The following is a 20,933-nucleotide window of genomic DNA, read 5'->3' on the forward strand; positions in this document are numbered from 1 at the left end:
ATGCTTTTAACCATGGATCTGACAAGAAGTTCCATTTTCGCTTCCGTGTACACGGTGAGAGGGAAATTTGAGTTACGATTATTGAACTTTCTTTTTAACGTTATATGAATACAAAACCAACCAACATACGGACTAGAGTTTCGTTTAAGCGGCAATTCCGTTTAAGCGATTTCTGTTTATCGAGATTATACTGTGTTTCGGAAGGGGTCTGTCGATCTTTACGTTATCTCAAAAATGTGAAGGTATTCGGATAAATGCGTGCGGCAACACTGGTGCAGGGCACCGTAGCCCCGCATCCAATCTGTGAGTGCTGGGAAGGTGTCTGGAACCGCGAAGGGCGGCCCGTCCACAGAGATGCCTTAAGGGGCTTGGGATCATTGAGCGACTCGGTCGGTGCGGCACAGCTAAAGACGGGACCAGCTCGAGGCGAAGTGAACTTGAGCCAAGCAGATTGTCTCTGTTGGTTGGGGGAGAGCGCCACGGTGCGGTCTTCTGCGAGAGATCTTTCGACAGTGAGGTCGCTACTCATGATGGCTCGCGAGCAACCAAAGAACGAACATTGTTAGAATCGACAGTGCCTCAACATCGGTTAGCATGAGTTGTTTAACATCAGAAAATACCACTCCCGTAGCTGACAAAACAGCAGGGTCTACCTGAAAGACAAACACATGGGCCAGGACCCCGGTGGTTACGTTGTTAAAAATTGTTTTTTTCGTTTACGCCCGCATCAGAGAACCTGCGAATCAGTACACGAGGAATTTGTTGCATTAGAAACGAAACAATGGAATAGTAAAAGCTTCCGTAATAGTTGTATGCCTTCAAAACTGTTACACTGCCTGTGTTCCATTGTGCTCCTCATCGAAATAGTTCATTATTCTTGTTCGGCCTTTGTGAAGGACTGTGCAGCTGGTGGTATAACTAAACACAAGATACAAATCACACCACGTGCAACCTGTGCTATTCGTCATTTGAAAACTGATGTGTTCGAGCAACTCCAATAACGCATGCCAGCAATTAAAAACTGACGCCGACCATGAATGTTTATAAATACCAAAAAAATGTTTCGGCCGAAACGTCTTTTTGGCTTAGTTATACACATTCATGCATGGTCGGTGTCAGTTTTTAATTACTGGCATGCGTTTTCCCGTCAAACTCCTGATTGAAACCAATAGCGCTCTGTTTGAGATGCTTGACAGGCATTATAGACTAGCTGCCGCCTGTTTCAAGTCGCGGAGTGTTCTGCTTTCATGTCGTGAACCAAGTTCTGTTTCAGTAGGTCACCGGCTGGCAACGTGTAAACATTACATCCCACTCCCCTCCATTTTTTTTAAATAAGGGAGAAGGGGGGGGGGGGGGGGGGGGGTGGGGGGTTGGATTTGTTCGTTTGTTTTGCAACGTTTCGATTCGTCATCCAATTTCAGCCCAACCGGCGTTACCCAGAAGCAGCTGAAAAGGCAGAAGAAAAGGCAAGAGTAAAGGGCGGGTCGGATCGCGACCTCTCATTGTCCCACTCAAAGCATGTTGCGATTGATAGCAGCCAATGCTCCAGTTTAATGATATACTCTAGCTTAATGGGATTACCTTTTAGAAGAATAATTTTTGAGATGTGGAGATTGCGGAGATTGTGGGAGATTGTGGAGATTTCGGGAGATTGTGGAGGCGTCTGCGATGCATCCTGGGGGCAAAGATAGCGTTTGCATGACCTCCGTATCTTTGACAGCGAAACAGCTGGCCTTCCTGTGTGCGCGCATGACATAAGGGACGAAAAACGTGTGCGAACCTGTACACTGCGCGCATGCTCTGGTTTAGTACACTGCGCACATACTTTGTTATAGGTTTTTTTTTTTTTCGTTAGCACTGTTGCATTTGTATATGTCGTTTTGTGAATAAATATTCAGTTGGAAATTAGCGCTTGTCTCTGTCGCGTTCGCGCCTAAACTTTTGCGCTTCAAATTCGTACAATGGATTACTAACTAGCTTGAACCTACACGTTGTTAAGTTACAAAAGTCGGACGTTTTTTTCGAACGGACACATCATCTTCGCTGTTCCGCTGCCACGGTTTGTGTAATCGAAGCGTTCAGTTTGCGAACAACACAGCAGAAGTTTCGTCCCACGCAGTGAATACACTGTATAGGGGGAAAAATGGAGGGAGAGAGCACGTCCGCCGTCGGATTTCACCAATAACGGGCACGTTCAGCAGCTTGGCCAGGCCTGCACGGATAAAGACGATGACGAGTAATCATTTTTGCGTGTCGACGAAGTCGACTCTCGCAGAAAAGGTGCAGCTGCAGCAGTGTAAAGCGGACGCCTGTCCCGTGGCCTTCGGGGGCAGTCGTGCACCTCATATTTCAGACTATTCCGTTGCCAAGGAAGCTAGCTGGGCTGACATTTCTGCAAACGTACCCACAGAACATTCATGCGTAACTTGAACAAAGAGGGAAAACTCCTTGACATAGAACCCAGCCAGTCGGCCATGTTGATCGTAAAGGTGGAACATTGTTGACAATACCCTGACTAAACGAGGCTGAAGAAAGAGCGAGTAAAATACTACAGCGTTGCCTTACTCCGCGGTTCGTGTATCTACAGTTCATTTGCAAGCATATACGCAGTAAGACCTCGACACAAAGAAATTTGCTTCCACGAACTTCGCGGTTTCTGGTTTTTGTTTTGATTTGTTCATTTCTAGTTCTTGATTGCAATAAAACATAGTCATCTAGATTAGAGTTAGCGAAATCGCAACTTTAAACGAATTTCGCGTAAGGTGGGATACATTTCGCTATATCAAGGTTCTGCTACATTTATATTAGAACTAACAGCATAGACCTGAAGTGACAATCTGTCGTCGCATCAGGTCACGTTGCGAGAGCAGGAAGCGCTACCTTTTTTTCGGTAAAGTAAACCTTCTCTACAACGAAACTCTCGAAACAGGAAGCTGGCTTCGTTATAAAAGATACTCTTAGTAAAATAGAGTATGATATTCTCTCTATACACCGCAGTGGGGACCACGAAACACTTCCAATAAAGCGATATTTCGAATAAAGCCGTTTCGTTATAACGAGATTTTACTGCATCTCATTCCAATGGCAGAAATTCGACAAATTATGATGCTGATGACGATTATGATTCTTTATTTTGAAACAGGCTGACTCATAGTCTAGTCAGGGTGGGAAAAGCGGGTAAAGGCCTACACTTTCTTGTATGTCCCCGTGGAACTTGCAAAAGTACACAGGGACATGACAGTCTCATTTGGGTGCGCCTGGTCCGAGGTATAGGTGATGGCCATTCCTGGAAGGTCTTGATGGTCGGCGGCAGATGGTTTCTTCTATCCGTCGCGAGCTCCCCGCACTTCCACAGCATGTGGTGCATTTCGGTCCTCGCCAGTGGGTGGGGTTAGGAGAAGGTAATGGCGGAGATATCGGTGTAGTTATCGGTGGTTAGTTGTCTAGAGCTACGGGGAGCGTACGTCCGCAACTTGGTGAACGCTCCTAAAAACACAACGCCGTCGCGTCGCCGTTCGCGTGACGGGGAAAGAAAAAAAATCTACAAGGCTTAGGATGGTCGTCGTTCAACAGGCAGCGTGCGGCCAACGTGCCGTCCGCAGCGTACGAGCTATTGTTTAAGGCGATGATTGGGGCGGCCGCCACGGGGCGTCCGAGAGCAGCGCGAACTTTGACAGCGGCCACCTGTGAAGGCCCGACGACGCACGTGCATTCGAGGGGGCTGCGAGTTGACTGCCTCGCGTGCGTGCGACAATCGCTGCGCTCCCCATTGGTTGGGAGACATTGTGTTTTCGTACGATGAGGCGGTTGTGTCTCTCTCAGCGTTGTCATAGGTGTCCACCGCTACACTGATGTCGTTTCTTAAGCCATTGTTGTCGTGTTTGGAGGGCTGTTTTCGGGGCTACATCCTCGCAGTGAGGGCTTGCACCATTCCACGTCGAAAGCGCTAAGCGAGCATCCGTCGCTAGGCCGTGTCTGAATTAAGCACGCTTCGCGTAATCGATGGCGTTTTGCCCTGGTCAACCTACAGAGGTGGTTTTGAAAGTTTAACCAACTGCTTAAAACCAACTCGGTGTAGCGAGTCCAGTTGAGCGTCACAAAGCGTGTTATGCATGCTAATTACGGCTCGCGCAGAAAGAATGAATGATTCTGCACTGATTCTAAACCAATAGAACACTTTGGAATACCCAGATATTTGAAGTACCGCGATATTTCAAATGAAATATCCAGAAACATTCATGCAGAACCTGGATATTTCATTTGAAGTATCCCGGTACTCCAAATATCTGGACATTCCGAAGTGCTCTATTGGTTAAGAATCAGTGCAGAATCATTCATTATTTCTGCCCGAGCCGTAATTAGCATGCATAACACACTCGAATGTGCCAAACTTCAGCCCATTTTGCATGATTGAGGGCTCGTTCATCAGCTTCGTTGGACATGAGGAGAGGCGATTTTCCAGCTCTGTCGTTCTGGATCGACACACGAGACGAGAAACGGCGTATTTAGTCTAAAATATGTCCTCAACGGACGATAGTGTGATTCTGCAATCGTGAACTATTTACACAATGAAGTACAAAACAATGAAAAGCAGATTCGCCATTGAACTGTGCCCTTATGGAGGTCTTCAAGTAGCTTGATCTTTGAAGACGTTTGTGTGATGGCTTATCTAACACATTAATTGAGGAATTCTCTCTATCACTCAAAAACCGATTCTAACAAGTCTTGTTCAAATAAACATTTTACACTACCTCTAAACACCCCACCCATAGCTTCAACCTGAGTGTTATGCACAGGCCACTTGCCTTATTTTCGACGCCAAATAAAACCATATAAAGCCAAATTCGGCTACAGACAGCCCTATCTGGCAACACTGCATGTTTACACCTTGATACAGTGCTTGCGGGTTCATTCCGAAGGGTGTTAATTTTGCTATCGATATCTTCTGGCTGATTAAAAATGTAATGGACAGTGATTATGGCTTGGATACAACTGCGAATTTTCTATGGTGACCTTCTGATCTCCCTATTCCAACGCAACAAATGCAGAGCCTCTGGTCCGGATCACTTAGCGTAACCAATGTTCCGTAACTTTCCAGACTCTCTCACCCCCATCAACAGGGTATGGGTACCTAACGTCCGCTACCGGATGTAAAGATGTCCATGTCATCGATAGCCCCTAAAACTGGGAAAACTAGCTGTTTGAACAACCCTCCGCCCTACATAGGTGATTGCATCACAGTCAAGCCCACCCCACGTCACATGGACAAGTCATCGGACCCCGGCAGGCGTCAATGCTGAGCGCGCCATCTTTTCGGCATATCGCAAGACACATTTTACAGGCGCCAAGTTTACGGACACCGTGTCTACAACTGTCAGAGTAGGTTCACGCGAAGAGACCATCAGCCACAGCTGCTGAGATACAAGCTATTGCGGAATGAATCTTCTTGCAACCCAACTCCACCGACTCCACCGACCACACTGCCATCCGTAGGAGCCCTCCTTAACTTTACCACCAACTTTCTACGACACAGATTCATCACGAGCTGAGATCCTACATGGAATCCCGTAGCTATACGCGCGTCTTTGTTCGCCGATCACACCTCCCCCACCTCCCCTCCGAATACCTACCTGGAAAAATTGCATGTTTTCACCTGACATTACCTCTACAAAATCCAGCAGGCATCTTCACCTTTTTGTTCTACATGTGACTCATGAGAAGGCATTCGTCATGTTATATGAGTGTGCCGAAAGTACGCCGAGCACAGACGGAAACTCATATATTATCTTTAAAGAAATTGCGGAAAATGGCAAAACTTATAGCGCATGGCATTTTCACACTAATGCAGATTTCGCGGATGTTCCACTTCTAATGGTTATAATAACGTAAATGGAGATAATTGGTCGGACAGGATATAGAAAAACAAAAAAAAATTGGCTGTAAAAAACTCACACTCAAGACAAGCGGCATAAGAATGCTGCCCACTAGTAGATAATTCTCTGAATCTCCGCAGATTTTTTTACAGCGGCGGCCGTTTGTTGACCGGACAACAACAACGACGGGTTTTTGTAGAATGGGGAACTTATGGCTTTCGCCTTAAAGCTTCCACATTTCCCTCCGCATCCTCCCCCACCCTTCCCATCCCGGACCTTACACGCCGCGAAGGTACATGGTGGTGGTGATGGTGGTGGGGATGGTGGTAGGGGTTTATTTAGAAAAGAGGGAAAACAAAAGAACTGGGGGTATTTTTGAACTCAATGGCGAGTTCAGCCTCATACAACCCAGTCCGGGTAAGGGGAAGGGCGTTTCAAAGGATGGGAAGAGAGGGAAGAAAGAGGAGAGAGGGAGGAGAGCTGGGAACAGTCTGTGTCGCGTTCGCCAAGTCCATGGTTCGACTGCTACAGACGCTGCACTAGTCCTGTCACGACCGGAAAGTTGAGTAAGTGCTGGAAGACCTCCCGTCGGACGGAGTCCGGTCCCGTGGGGAACTGGAAGTCGTTGAGCTTGTGGCTTGGCGCACGGAGTCGCTAGAATGCGGCCCGGATTTCTTCGCCAGGTCGGGCACCCTCCTTCCCGTGCGATCTTATCACCCACCACCGTATGTCCCGACCGGCACACCCCGCTGTCAATAGTGCGGCGCCTATCTTGACATGGAACATACACATTTACTTATCTCGTCTTTGCACCACGTGATCAACCAAGTTCCTTGGTACACAGCGTTTATCATATCACGTGTTATAAACCAGGGAGAAGTGCGTCACTCCTCCGCCCGACCTTTGCCTGATCTTCTGGTCTCGACTCGCCTCGCACATTGCTTGCACTCTCAAGCCTCCGAAACACCTGTTCAAGGCTCCGCCCGCACCACCAGAACCCTGCCTTTAAAAATCTCTCTCTCTCTCTCTCTCTCTCTCTCTCTCTCTCTCTCTCTCTCTCTCTCTCTCTCTCTCTCTCTCTCTCTCTCTCTCTCTCTCTCTCTCTTTCTTGAAAGGGACGGAGATCAAGAAGTACAGGGATTGATTGTGGGGTTTAACGCGCCGAAGAAGTACAGGGAATATGAAACGTGGAGCAAACGCGCAGACTTTGGCAAATATACGGTTTCATTTGCCTCAAAGAAGCGTTGCACATTGGGCCGGTGAATTAAAGCGAAGCTTTCTTAGTCTCACTCATGATGGTGTCCCAACCAAAACGCACTCCAGGAAAGCCAACTTTACTCAGTGGGAGGGTACATGAGGATGATGATGATAGTTAAACACGAAAAAAAAAAAAAAGCCTGACGATTACGATACTCCCTAATGCGAAATTTGTGCGCAGCGCGAACTGCAGCCTTCTCGGTTAAGGCGTGTAGCTGCTGTGTCTCAAAAAGTGATCGCGTGATCAGCGAACGCATGGCGGTGCGCGCTACCCTGCCGTTACATCGCAGTGCGTCGGCGCAAAGGAACTTGTTTTGTAGATCGTGCCTGAACCTCCCGCGCTAATGTCACGTGGTTCGGAAAAGCCATGCGACGAGGACGACGACGAAGGGCCCGAAGGACCGATGAACGTGCAGCACGCAGAACTTGAAAGAACGAGACGCTTGCTTTCATGAATACGTGGTTTTCCGTTTCCTTTCTCGGGCGCCACTAGACGCCGAGGGTGGTTTTCGCACACGTGTCCGGCGCGGGCTCGGCGACTGCCCTCTTCCTCACACTTCCGGAGGATCGTCTCGCGCCGCTTCGGCAAACGGCCGTCCCCCTCACAATTTCGCAACACTCGCTTAATCCGTTTTCTTTCAGTCTTCTCTCTTCCCATCGTTCGCTCGGCTACAGCGCCTAGGCTATCGCCGCCGCGAAACCGCAGTAGTGGCGGTCAAATTGCTGCTCCTAAAACGCTTTCCATGGTCGGCATCGCATCTGGGTCCCTCGCGTTATGAAGCTGACGTCTATTCGATTGCGGCACCGCCTATTTTTGTCACGCGGTATTTATTGCACTACAAGTCAATGTAGGACACGATATTTTCAACATAATCGCATTACGGTGGCTCAGCATTTCCTTTAGGTTCGTTGCGTAGGTGTTGGCTTTGGACTTTGAAGTTTGGATTTTGGACGACGACGATGGGTGGTCGGGAAAGGGGGGGGGGCTCAGCTTTTTTTTTTTGCGCCAGTTTGCCCCAGGGCATCAAAGGAATTGTAAGATAAAAAAACAAGTGACGGGAAACATATATGCCCTACAGAATGCTGTATAGGCCAGTTTCAGCAAGAAAGTTCAAGAGCTGCCTATATAGAGGACCATGCGTCCACTGATGAATATGGAGCTTTTTTATGAAGGATTCGTTATGCTGTCGTCTGAGTTTGACTCGCAGGCAGTTTGCATTTTGGTCTTTGACGCTTGAATTTCGACTCTCAGGTGGTTTCCACATTGATCGTTGACGCTCTGACCTTGATTGAAGCGGCTTCGAGTTGGGCGCTTCCCCATTTGATTTTCACACGCAAGATAGCATCGCGTTTCAGCCATCATCGTCGTTGGCTTCTGATTTTTTAACCCTTCAAAAGACTTGCCTAAAATTATTTGGCAATGCCTACAGGGAATTATTTTCTTATTCAGGCCCCTTTTCAGCTGTTGATGAACGTTCGACCCGTTCTCGGATGGCTTTAACACACCTGGTATATGGCATCATAGCCTTTAGGCATGGCGCCAGCGTCTTTTATTACCTGTATTGAAACCAAGAAACAATATTGGCGTTCATTCGTAAGAGCATAATTTATTTTTTGGTGTAAAATATCACCACCACTCGATGTTCTACCGATCTTCTATCGACCGCTAGATTTTCTATCTTCAATAGAATGGGCTGTGAAACATCATATACAAAAATGACACATTTACAATTCACTGATTTTAAAGAAAAAGTAATAGTTTCCACTTTAATTTGTAAATACATACACCCACGGTGCTGCTATGCCAACCTGACTGCATCCATTTTTAGGGGAGCGAACATTTGTTGTGTCACACTCTCTGTGGTTTCGTCGGCTTGATTCCATACGGCTGCCAGTGTTTTTCTTGTTGAGGCGAAAATAAAAATACATACCGTATTTATTGGGAAATAAGAGGAGATTTTTTTTCCAAAATCCGTAGTCTCAAAGTCATACCCCGCCTTATATTCGAAGCTCTGTTTATATGTATGGCGTTTTTTTACCCTCGCCTTATAATCGTGAACTCATTTTAATCGAATAAATACGGTAGGTGATTTTGGTGACCGTTGAAGAATCCCCTTCCCCATGCGGCCTTGAGCCATCCCTTTCAATAAATGTTCGTTTGTTGTTGTTGAAGAACCACAGGTGACCTAATTTATTCCCTGTCCTAGGCATCATAGGCGAGGTGAAGCTTGGGCCGTGGTAACGCGGCCAGTTCGAACTATTCCCCTTAGCCTAATTAAGTTGTTAGGTAAAGCATTTCATACTCACGGTTTAAACACAGCTCCCTTTGTGAGAGGATCATTGCACGAAAGAAGAAAAAAGATCGCCCCAACAAAAGCGAGGTTGAGAAAGTGGGCAAAAGTGGGCGACTCGGTCCTTCCCGGGGGTCTCGTCGCTCGCTGTGCCCGCTCGCAGAAGAGGAAGACGCCGGTCGGAGAGAGCGTGAGGCAAGAGAGGATGGGAAAGGTCGTAACTGCCGTCATGCCCGAGAAATGGCTGCAATATGCTCCTCCTGCCCGCTAAATCATCGCTCGTTTGTTTCGCGTAACAGCTTCTTAGCTGCTCGCATCCACGCTCGTCCGCATCCCTCCGTTTCCTTTCTCTCGGGCGCAACGGTGCCGCATCTTTCTCCCTCCCGCCCAGCCTCTTCCCTGCAGGGGCAGCATCCGAGCAATCGTTTATCCCGTTTCTTGCGCCTTTTCGAGCGTTCCGCCCGGCTCCGCGTCTCGCTGTCCATCCCTCTTTCCATTGTTCGCCGTTGTCTCCGGCTGCATCGTTTGCGGGCGCTGTTTGGGCTCCTGGTGCGTTGAGTGTCTCTCCTCCGAGTTCCCCCGTAAGGCCTCCATCTGCTTTGTTATCGCCGGCAACGCCACCAGTACAGAAATGAAATGACCCTGTGCACTACCCAAGCTTATTGCGGGGCGCGGTTGCTTCTCCCCTAACTCCTTCTGTGCTCTTTTGTGTGTCTGCATAATTCTTCAGCTGCTACCCCGAACAGCAAAGTATAATCTCAGCTGCCCCTTTACCGTAGCGTCTTCCTCTCCATCACGCGGATTTGTCGCCCGACTTCTGGGGATCTGTTTCGATGTCGCGGCCTCACGGTGCAACGCTGACGCAGGCGGTGGTGGCCCCGTTCCGGGCCTTGCTTGATTTCTCCCGCACGTTCTTTCTCCGAGCGCGACGTGCCTGTGTTTGTTATCCGAGGGAATACAGCACCGCTCACGGGATGACTGGATGATTGGTCTCGTCTAATTGCGGCAGAGCGGTTCTGGGCTCTCTTATTGTATTGAAGCCGTGGACAAAGCACGAAAAAGGGAAGAGCAAGAGTTCCCTTTGAGTTATTCTGAGCATTAGGGCGCTATATTGCTGCTTCACGCGTGGGGAAAACGGAAAGGAGGTGCGAAGCAGTGTCAAGCTGTTGTTGAGAAGGATTCCTTGCTCGGACGCTGCGCAACCAATGTCCGCGGCATCGCATTGGTCTCGTAAGTGAAGAACCTGTCGTTGGTGCCCGTGCAGCGTAACGCCACCTCGCACATTGTTGTATGGAAGGGCGTTTCAAGATGGCTGACGCCAGTAACAATTTAGGGCTAGCAGAGAAGTTCACCACAAAGGTGCATGCATAGAATAATACGCCGTGGGATCTTGTGAATGTGGGTAGTTGTGGAGAGGTATGAGTATGAGTGCTGAACGTAATCAGTGGAAGTACATTATTGAAAAATTTCGTCCGGGTCTTGCTCTAAAAAAAAAAAAAAACTTGAAATGCAGTAACGTTTAAAAAAAATTTCGTGCTCTCACTTGAAAACCCTCTCAAAACAGGAGAATGAAAAGGACAATGAATGCCAGAGACCCATATGTGTTCACAACCTCCCAAGGAATATCCTGCCAGCATTACAAATACTGCGACAAAAAAATTGGCGCAGCTTCCACAAGTGGCGCGAGGCTGGAGAAACAGCAGAGCTGGCGGCCCCTCTCCCTTCGTCGGAGACCCGGCTGTCGAAGACCCGACATGGAAATCCATGTCGGGTCTCCGGACTTACCGTTGAAAGTTCTCCATGACTTGCAGGCACGGATCGTTTTGTCCTCGGTAATTCACATCTCTCCCAAAGTGGACCGCGTTAGCACGCGCTGGAACCGGCGGCAACCGGCTTTTAAAACTCGGCGTCTGTATATTGATTACGAGGGTTAACACGCCGACACTACACAGGGGGTGAGGCGCGCCGTGGTGAAGGGCTCTGGATTAATTATGACCACCTGAGAATCTTTAACGTGCGCCGAAATCCCGAACACACGCGCGTTTTCGCTCTTCGCCTCCGCCAGAAAAACTCGGTAGCGCCGCGAGCTATTCTGTGCTCCCCACTTCAGGCGCGAACGAACTGGCGAGTAGAAGAGCACGCGAGAGATCACGCCACGAACGCTGAGCAGAGTGTTCTCGAAGGTCGAGTTGGATGACGCCGGGAGCTCCTCACGAGGCGAATGCTCACTTGCGCTCGGCATTTCTTCTTGGTATTTTTTGCGAACCCTACCGGACCAAGCTCAAGCTTAAACAGCTAGCTCTGCTGTTAAAATTGCTCATCGAGTCTAAGCAAGTGGGCAGTGGGATTAGATACGGACCTTGTCGGTTGTCGGGGTCCAGCTGCTTACTATACTATTCATTCAAACTGACGACGCATCACTCCGCCCGAAATTGAACGCCATTATTTTACGAGCTGCTACGACCATGTTTAATGATCGTGGGTGAGAAGGGGTATTGGAAGTTATCAATGTTTTGGGCAAATTTCATTCGCGCCTAGTCTTGAAGGTCCCCCATAAGAGGGGTAGTTAACGCCGCTGTGCTTTATGACGAGGATACAGTTCCTCAGGCTAGTGTTGAGAGGGAGGACGAGTGTTTTTCGTGAGGACCATCATCCTGTGGGGCTGCTAGTTTTGCTCAAGGGATCGAGCGATGGGAATCGCTATTTTAACACGAAAGTGTTTTACTCCCGGATACACGAAGATTTCGCAGCCGTCATATCGTCACGGAAGTGACGCCACTAATACGAAGCAAGCGGCCTGTAAAGGGGGCACCCCCACACAGAGTGTTTCTTGCGGGGAAGCAACCTTTAGTACTGAAGAGTGCGTTATACCGAGGGTTGTTCGTTTTCAGGGTTTATATTTTAATGCGAAAGTGTTTTATGGCGCGATACCCCAAGATTTGACTGACTCCGCATTCGTCAGGGAAATGACGCCACACCTTTGCCGAAGCGACCCGCCAGCAGGACGTCGCTCGCCAAGCACACCCACAACACAGCCGCCGACCTGCAAATCATGCTCCTGGAGATTTCGCTGCACATTTTACTTTTGTGTTTTACTGATTCCTATGACAAAGGAATCAACCACAATTTTTTGGCGTTTCTTAGGAGCGCGATGAAATTTCCCATTCTCTAACCAAAGAGACGCCACTCCTTCCCTGCGGAAACCTGTGCAATACTTTCAACCAACACCGCCTGTATAACATTGGCGGTAGCCGCTTTACAATGGGAGCTGTATACTATAGGGACGCCGGAGACATGTACGCCGGGGCGCACGCTGCACCCCGGATCAGCGGAGAAACTATAGACGTCCTAGGCGCCCCAAACATGTAAGCCTAGGACCGCCACCTTGCGAATGCTTGTAAATTGCATCGCATAGTTTTAAAGACGATAGACTTTCTTGGGCTACTTAAACCCAGAACTTTTGGTCTGCCTGTAAGTCTGTCTGACTGCCTGTTTGTATGTCTGTGACTCGATTCAGCCACCCGGCCGAGGTGAAACAGAAGCTGCGAAATAGTCTTATATACCCACAGCCAAAGCTAAGCGTGTAAGTCCGGTGTCAATGTTCATACTTGTCAACAATGCTGAACAAGAACACGACATTGCGCAAACATAAGGCAGAAAATTAATACATGAGTGATATTTGCAGTGTTCCTTTATTAAAAACAATCATGGATGCTTGGTTTTTGCGATACCAAATGATATTCTACATCTACTGCAGAAAACCGTCGCCCGCTGTTGCCCGCGCTCCTGGCGGCATTTGAGAAATCAAACGGCAACAGCAACGAAAGGTTAGGTTCCACGTTGTGCTTGGAACGTAGAGTAGGGCAACGTGGTTCTATAAACGTTAAAGTAGGGCGCCTCGAATCACACGCGTCTCCGCCGTACTGCAGCGCTGGCATCGGGGAACGCGGCATGTAGCAGTGGAACGCGGTAAATTTAGATTGACTTGAGCAAACCTTTAGTGTGTTTACCTTGGGAGGAGCGACAGCATAAGAGGCGAGCGGGAAAGCGAAGGGGGGCATTTACTTGGCAAATGTCTACAAAGGCTGTCGTCTTTTGTCGACATTTGCAACGAAAGGAGCAGACACGCAGTCACTTTTTGTGAAGGGGCGCTGCGTGGCGGACGGCATTGAGGTTCATACTGTGTTTACTAAAGAGGAAACTGCGCCTGGGAATCCATTTTGGCGTGGGAGGGGGGGAGGGGGGGTTATGGTTTTATGGGCAGAGCACAGCTGCCGGCTTGGTATGTCTATTGGATTATTAGGCCTATTCGTGGGTTTGCTACCTTCTCTATGCAGTGCTATGTATACGAGGTAGCCACTCCGGCCGAAATGGCCGCAATCCGCATCGCTTCTTGCGCTTCGCTTCTCTCGCTTCGCTTGGAAACGAGGAATTCGCTCTATTAGTTCACGCTAAGACATCTGTGCTTTCTTTATAAGCAAGTGTGGGGAATAGTGCCGGCGAGCGACCATCAGTACATGTTTACATAACTACAAGCCCACAATGTAGACACGTTAGGTTGTGGTAAGGAGAGTGCGCTTCCCGGTTCTTTTTTCAGTAACAGTACATATGGTAATAGCGCCAGGACATCCTGACGGAGCGGGTAATTTGCCGCTGAGAAACTTTTCGCAGACGGTCTGTTACGAAACCACGAACGAAAACACCGCGAAGGCGCGGTTCACGTTTTCATAGGTGCACGCATAAGACTTTTCTGAGTTTCGTTAACAATTTAGTGCTAAAAATATTTGCAAAATAGGTTTTAATGAGTTCCTCTTGACTTTTACATTATGGTGAACAACCAGCTTGGTCTGAGGAATAGACGTAACCGTTCTGGAAGACTCCTAGTAAATAGAACACGCTTTACTTTCATTTGTTTAGCTTTAAAACTGCGTGTTTTATTTTATAATGATGAAATTAAACTCTCTTCGCGTTTTCGTGGCATTGCATAGGAATTCGCGGCCACTAAACTGTTTCAATCCAAGCCGATGATGAGACTAAGGCGAGCGCACGATATAATGGCGGCGCATGACGACACACATGGCCTTGATGTCACCCGCATAGACGCTACACTCTAAGCTGGGTAACCCTTAATAGAGGTACACATTTTCGAATTTTTGTAACCTATAATTTATAAGGTACAAATGTAACCTATATCTTCGTAACCTTTATATACGTATACACGTAAGGGTTACGCAGTTATGGGTTACTCTGCAGCTTTCAGCATGTATACCTTTATATAAGTTACATCTACCGCCGTCCAAGGCCACACAAATTGGAAGGTGTGATGTTGCGCGCCAGGCGCGCTTTCGCCGGTGCCGCTGTGGCGACACCCCGAAGGCGCCTTTCCCGCGTGGTGAACAAACATTTCGTTAGTGGAAGATATGTGCGACCATGCTGTCCATTGCGCCGTCTAAACTTTTGCGTAGGGTGTCTTTTCTTCGTCCCTTGAATAAACTGCCGGCCACACAGCTGGGGCTAAAAGAGAAGTTACTTTTATAATTCCTAAAACAGCAGTGCCAAAAAGCTTGAAAATGTTCTCTTAATATAAATGCATTGCATTACCTGTTCGATAATTGTTACCCAGGTTGTCACCCAAAAATCTTCGTGAGTATTGGCAACGCTTAAGTCTTATAAACAGGCATAACTAAATTTGATGTTTGCATCAGCTTTGTGCCGTTTAAGAAACCAGTATCAAACATGCATGATAGGTATTTTGCTAAATTGAGCTTTAGTTAAACAACATTAGGCTTTAGTGAAACCAAGCTTGAGTGGAAACATGCACTTGATAGCATACTTCAAAAGGACGCCAAAGTTATGATAACATAGCCTTAAGCCAAAAATTATTGTCTGACAACCAAGGCCATGATTATCAAAAGAGAATTGCAGTACATGCACACATATTTGCGCATTTAACAGGAGCACATTTCCAGAAGTTTGGCATCGGTAGTTTTGAACATTCACATTTATTATTATGAAACACCTGTGGGCTATTTATTAAAAAGCAAAGCTGCGAACCACCCCAACGTTATTATCGTTTCTTAATGAGTATTATACGAGTGCGGATTCCTGGGCGAATTGGTGTTTCCTATATTGCTTTAGACTTCCAGGTAAAAATCGGTTTATTCATATATCCTTATTAAACCTATTTAAAGGGGCCCTGAAAGGCGTTTTGAGCACACTAAATGAACTAGCGCAATCGTTAGATTGGGTCGTCAACGTCATCTGTGCCAAGTATTACTCTTTTACGCGCAGCGGAAAGCTCACACTTTTGTTGCAAAGTTTGTCGCTTTTTTCTCACCCTTTCCTTCGTGTTTTTGGACGCCGCCATCTTCACATGTCTACATCATCGATTCCCAGATGTTCGTCATGAGCTAGACATCCTGCTATTGGGCGGCTTTTTAACGCACTTCCGGCAAAGAGATGAGTCGTCTGCTCAGCGTCGGCTCGCCGGCTGATCTGCCGGCGGAGTGCCGGAGTGCTTGGACATTTTACGGCAAACGAAACAAGTGTAAACAAACGTTTAACCGTTTGTATTAAATGCAGCACGGCCATAACACGACATGGATATTCCCTTACCTGAGTACGTTCCGTAAAGAAAGCGTTGAAGCCCCGTGGCACTTCTTTCGTGCAATCGCAGAGAACGCCCTGAGCCGAATGCCCGGGTTTGACGCATACATTTTATTCTACTTCAAAACAATCCAGAGATGGGTTTCAAACGAACACAACGTCACAACATGCGTTGCAAGTCTGAACCGCGATTGAAAGACGATGGGTTGCCTCCTCCTGCCCCTCGTAAATTCGGCACTCACCTCGCGCGCGGTTTGCGGGGACGAACAGCAAGTCACTTAACTTCGGCGCACAAGCCGAGATGGCTTTTAGCCACGCACACTGCACATACCCCATGAGAAGTTGAGTCGTACGTCGCTCGAGAAAGATAACCCAGACCATGGGAAGCACTATCCACCCGCAGAAGCACAACGTCGCATTGCATCGCGAAACAAAGACGTCCACAACACACACACACCATCGCCTCCTGTAATGTCAAACGCATCTCGCAATTCCCAATGGGAGTGGGTGGTACGCCTGCAGTGCCCACATGTCGCGAGGTAGGGCCCCGAGCTGAACCGGGAACACGCAACCGTAACTGAGTTCTACAGTGGTTTGTGCCTTGTTGTCAAGGCAACCGATGTTTGAGACAAAGAAGTGGCGCTCGCTCCAGCGCTAGAAAGCTCAGAGCCGCGGTGGAGCATGCTTTGCCAACGTTGCCGCTCTTCACCACGCGTCGCCCCAAGCTGAACTGGTCACATGATTGAAGGGTTTTGTGCACGGGTTCTGTATCGATTTAAAATGTCTTTTTCACATGCCGCCGGCAGGAATTACGACCGCCACAAAATAAGATCCGGCACCAGCGGGGCCACATCTGATACGGCACTTTTTGGATAAACAATGTCGGTGCATCAAAGGGAACGAGCGCACGATCTTCCCCGTACGGCTGCGAGTTCGCCGCCGATAAAAAGTCACGTGCCACCGATAGCAACTGCACCAACGAACACCGCGAAAGGGCAAGGCGAGGCCGCCGCACACATGCGGCCAGATTTTTCGTTCGGTTTTCCAGCCTTGAGCGAAGTGCGGAATTCATGGTGTCAACAAAGCTTGCCCGTAGCAGACGACAGTAGCAGCGCAATAGCGGAAGTACGTCACCGCTGCGGAGCGCAGCATCATGGGAGGCAAAGCTCGCGCGCCGTCAACAGCGGAGAGTAAGTCGAAAGGAGGAGGAAACGCGGAGCGACGATAATGCGCGGTTTTTGATTTACGATTTCTCAGCTAATACTCATCGCTTTAACAAAATTCTTGCGGGAGGAGATTGCAAATACATTGCTTTATTTTGGTACATGTACATCCATGCATCGGCGGAAGGTATTTCAGGACCCCTTTAATAAATGTTGCGTGAACAGCTTCACAAACATGGCCAAATATACAAATTCTTTACCTCAATATTTGCATGGATGTATGCAAAGCATTCCGAATTGTTTGGATACTGTCATTGAACAATTTCAGACGAATTCGAGTTTGGGGCTAAATTTATAAGTTGGTTCTCAGGGGTGCACTTTCCTAGTACAGCGTTGTTGTCGTGGTTCCCCACAGAAAAAACGCAGAATGTGGGAAAGTAGAAAGAACATTTATTACAAATTCACTTTTTCATACAAAGCAGTGTTTATGGCTATGTTCTCTACATTCTCCGTTTCACTCAGTCTAATATTACACTTGGAATTCACTCGTCTTTACGAATCCATCTTTACACTTCCCTCTTAGGTTCCTCTTTACAGTTCCACCTGAGTTGTGATTCCCACGCCAAGTTATCGTTTTTTATGCAGCCCTAACAAGTGTCTAGGCCGATTGCAATATGTCGTTTGGACAAACTTTAAATGGTATCTATAGTTTCCTGCATGAAAAAAAGGCGCTTGGAAAAATTCAGAGATAAGCTTCGCAATTTACGTAGTACACAAGCAGGCACAAAATCAGAGCACGTGAAGATTTCCCTGCTTGTTCCCTGCTGCCGCAGATGGAGGTATATATGTGAGGGGCCGTCGCTTGGATTTCCCTACCTTGAAGAGCCATCTACAGAAAATGACAGAAAAAGAACAAAATCCAGTGCAACCATAAGCCCCTCACACCAAACCACAGGCATGTTAAGTACGAAAAATATATTGCACGGAAATGAAGAAGGAGACCAGAGAATGAAATGCAAAGCCAAACCAGAGGAGTGATTTACGGCCTTTCCTAATAATTTCACATCATTTCAGTAATTGTTACACAGAGTAATTTGGCCGCATTGTTCAGAACAACGCGAAGCCACTATAGTCATACCGGCCAACCTTCCCGAATTTTAATCGTGCCGTGTTCCAGTTTATCTCGCGAAATGTTTCTGCATGCTCACCCAGAACAGGCAGAAACTTTGGGCTACGAGATAAACTGACATACATTTGCAAAAGAGAAAACAAAAACGTTTCCGCGCCTTCATGTGGAATCACTCGTACACGCAACAGAGCGAACGTAGCACTAAACCCAGGAAACGTGCTTTCACGATGCTGACGCCACCTGCGTCACATTTTTGGCTGTACTTAAACATCCCCCTCCGCCTCCCCCCCCCCCCCCCCCCCTCTTGTACTGGCAGTTTCATTTTGAACAAGGATCCCACGTGGAAGCCGAAACGTTTTTCATTTAAGTAGTGTTTTTATCGGTGGTTTCTTCCTCGGCTATCAGTAAAAAGGAATCGCAACTTACATTTTTTCTTCGTCCAGATGTGTTGTGGGAGAGGATACATCTAGAACTTGCACCGATCTTCAAGTGGCATTCCCAGGAGGTCTGTACCTGTAATGACTCGAAGGGTTATTTGGGTTAAGATGTAATAGGCTTTAGAGCTGGGCAGTTGGTATACATTCATAATGAAAGAACACCTCAAACTTGACAAGACGAAGAAAAGAACACAGCACAAGCACTCACTAACAACTGGAGATTTCTTACAGAGCTATTTTAGAAAAAGAGTTCTTCTTGTTGGCTCTGCAAAACCACGCATCCTATAGAATAGCTAGAGTTGCTGAAAAACTACAAAGCTCCATGCTGAGGAAATCGTTATGTGAATTCATAACGTTCATGTAGTAACGAACTGATAGAAAGAGTCACTAAACATGAGGCAAAATAAGATAGGAAATATAACATCATAACACTTGAAGAAAGGCCTCGCATTTTTACAAGTGAATCATATTTTTGTCTGTGCAGGCCTGGGTGCCATCTTTACAAAGAATATTTGAATGAATGTGTTTTAGTTATTGCATTTTCATACCGTTGTTTCCGCTGAAATCAGACTTCATTTCAACTTGTGTCATACGCAAGGGAGGCCTGGTTGTCAGCACAAGGAACACTGCCTGCAAGAAAAAACAGTAGTGCTGATAAGTCATAGCATAGGTAGCCAGATGCAACCACACTTTTTGAACAGCCAGGATCCGATGAGGGTGCAGAACCCATTTTTACACCTGCACCTGTCTCTGTGTAATTCGTCACAATTTCTGTATCATCAAAAAACAACAATCAAGCAGCCTGCATGCTGGCTCATACATACCACCATTCTGTAAAGTCGCTTTACCGCACTACACTAGGATCACGCGAGACAATCATTTGCCCTGCAATACCACGCGAATAAATAAACGACTGATTTGTGCGAATGAGAATAATAAACCACTTAACATGGTAGAAATGGCCCACTGTCTCAAAATGACTAACACCAAATTTACCCACTCAAGGAAAAGAATGAAAAAAATGAGGTGTGTTGTACATACGAAAACTTTTTATTGTGCCGTAGGGCAAACTTTCACAAAAAAGAGGCTTGTGCTGGACAAAAGTGAGTTTAGAAATTTCGGGCAGCATTTAGTGGACTACTTTTCAGCAGCACACACCTTGTGTTTATCCGGATATATTACTACAAGACCAATAAAATGAACACCATTCCGAATATATGCAGCGAGAAAAATGAACATTTTCCGACGACTGAAACAAAATGATAATACCCAGAGAATAGCGCGATAATATAAGACTTTAATGGGAAAAAATTCAATTATTCAAACAGAGCTACCTGGCAATTACATGGTCCAATAACTCGTCAAGTGCGCCCGATGCAGCGAACAGCGTAAACAAAACGCTCAACACATGACGAAGGCGCGCAAACAGAGCAGAAAGCAGGTCACGGGCGCCGTTATCTGTGCTTTCATGATCGTCCGGTCTAGTCTGAAGCAACGAACGCAAGCCCGTGATTTCATTCAATTGCCGTCGCGGACAACAGAAAACGTCCAGCGAAGCAACCAGTCAGGTAACGAAAATCCCTCTCGAATGCTGCAATTTCAAATTGAAAAGCCCCCAGCGAAAAGATACATCCAATGAAAACACCGAAACCGTCACGGGAATATACTCACCGAGTTCGCTTTCACTGGCGCCGGGGCATTGGTCCAACATGCGAACTTGATGCTGGTCGTAGAAGAACGGGCCGTGAAGCGCTGCCAGTCACAAATGGGCTCGCCGCAGCCTCCGCGACTCACGCCGACAAATAAGTCTTGTTACAGCAATCCTCGCTTCATCGTATACGGGTATCACAGCGGTTAAAAGGCTCGAGTGGCGCGAAAACGCGGCCACCGGGCCTGCCGGCGCCGCCATTTCTCTATATCCCGTCATGCAACGGAGAAATCAACGGCCGCCGGGAGAGAAGGCACGGCGAGCATCTCTTAGAGGTTACAGGGCGTTTTATAGGTTACAACGTAGAGGTTACATGTCAGATTTTGTTGATGTAACCTATAAATCATTATTGTAATCTATAAATCGCTTTTAACCTCACGCTTGTAACCCTTAGAACGGACTGGGATAAAGAAAACATCAAAATGAATCCATTGTAACCTTTATTTTATAGGTTACTTCCGTTTAGAAG

General features: G+C 47.3%; 1 long non-coding RNA gene across 1 annotated transcript; it reads right to left on the reverse strand.

The window, feature by feature from the left end:
* Nucleotides 1-17,690: 17,690 nt before the first annotated feature.
* LOC144147418 (uncharacterized) lies at nucleotides 17,691-20,653 on the reverse strand. Its single transcript, XR_013317920.1, has 4 exons — nucleotides 20,428-20,653; nucleotides 19,305-19,386; nucleotides 18,746-18,832; nucleotides 17,691-18,079 (listed from the first exon to the last, which is right to left on the reverse strand). It is a non-coding gene; the product is annotated as an uncharacterized LOC144147418 (long non-coding RNA).
* Nucleotides 20,654-20,933: the final 280 nt, after the last annotated feature.

The sequence above is a fragment of the Haemaphysalis longicornis genome, unplaced genomic scaffold (genome assembly GCF_048455015.1).
Source record: "Haemaphysalis longicornis isolate Haplotype H1 unplaced genomic scaffold, Haemaphysalis longicornis Haplotype H1 scaffold_7, whole genome shotgun sequence".
Lineage (NCBI taxonomy): Eukaryota > Metazoa > Arthropoda > Arachnida > Ixodida > Ixodidae > Haemaphysalis > Haemaphysalis longicornis.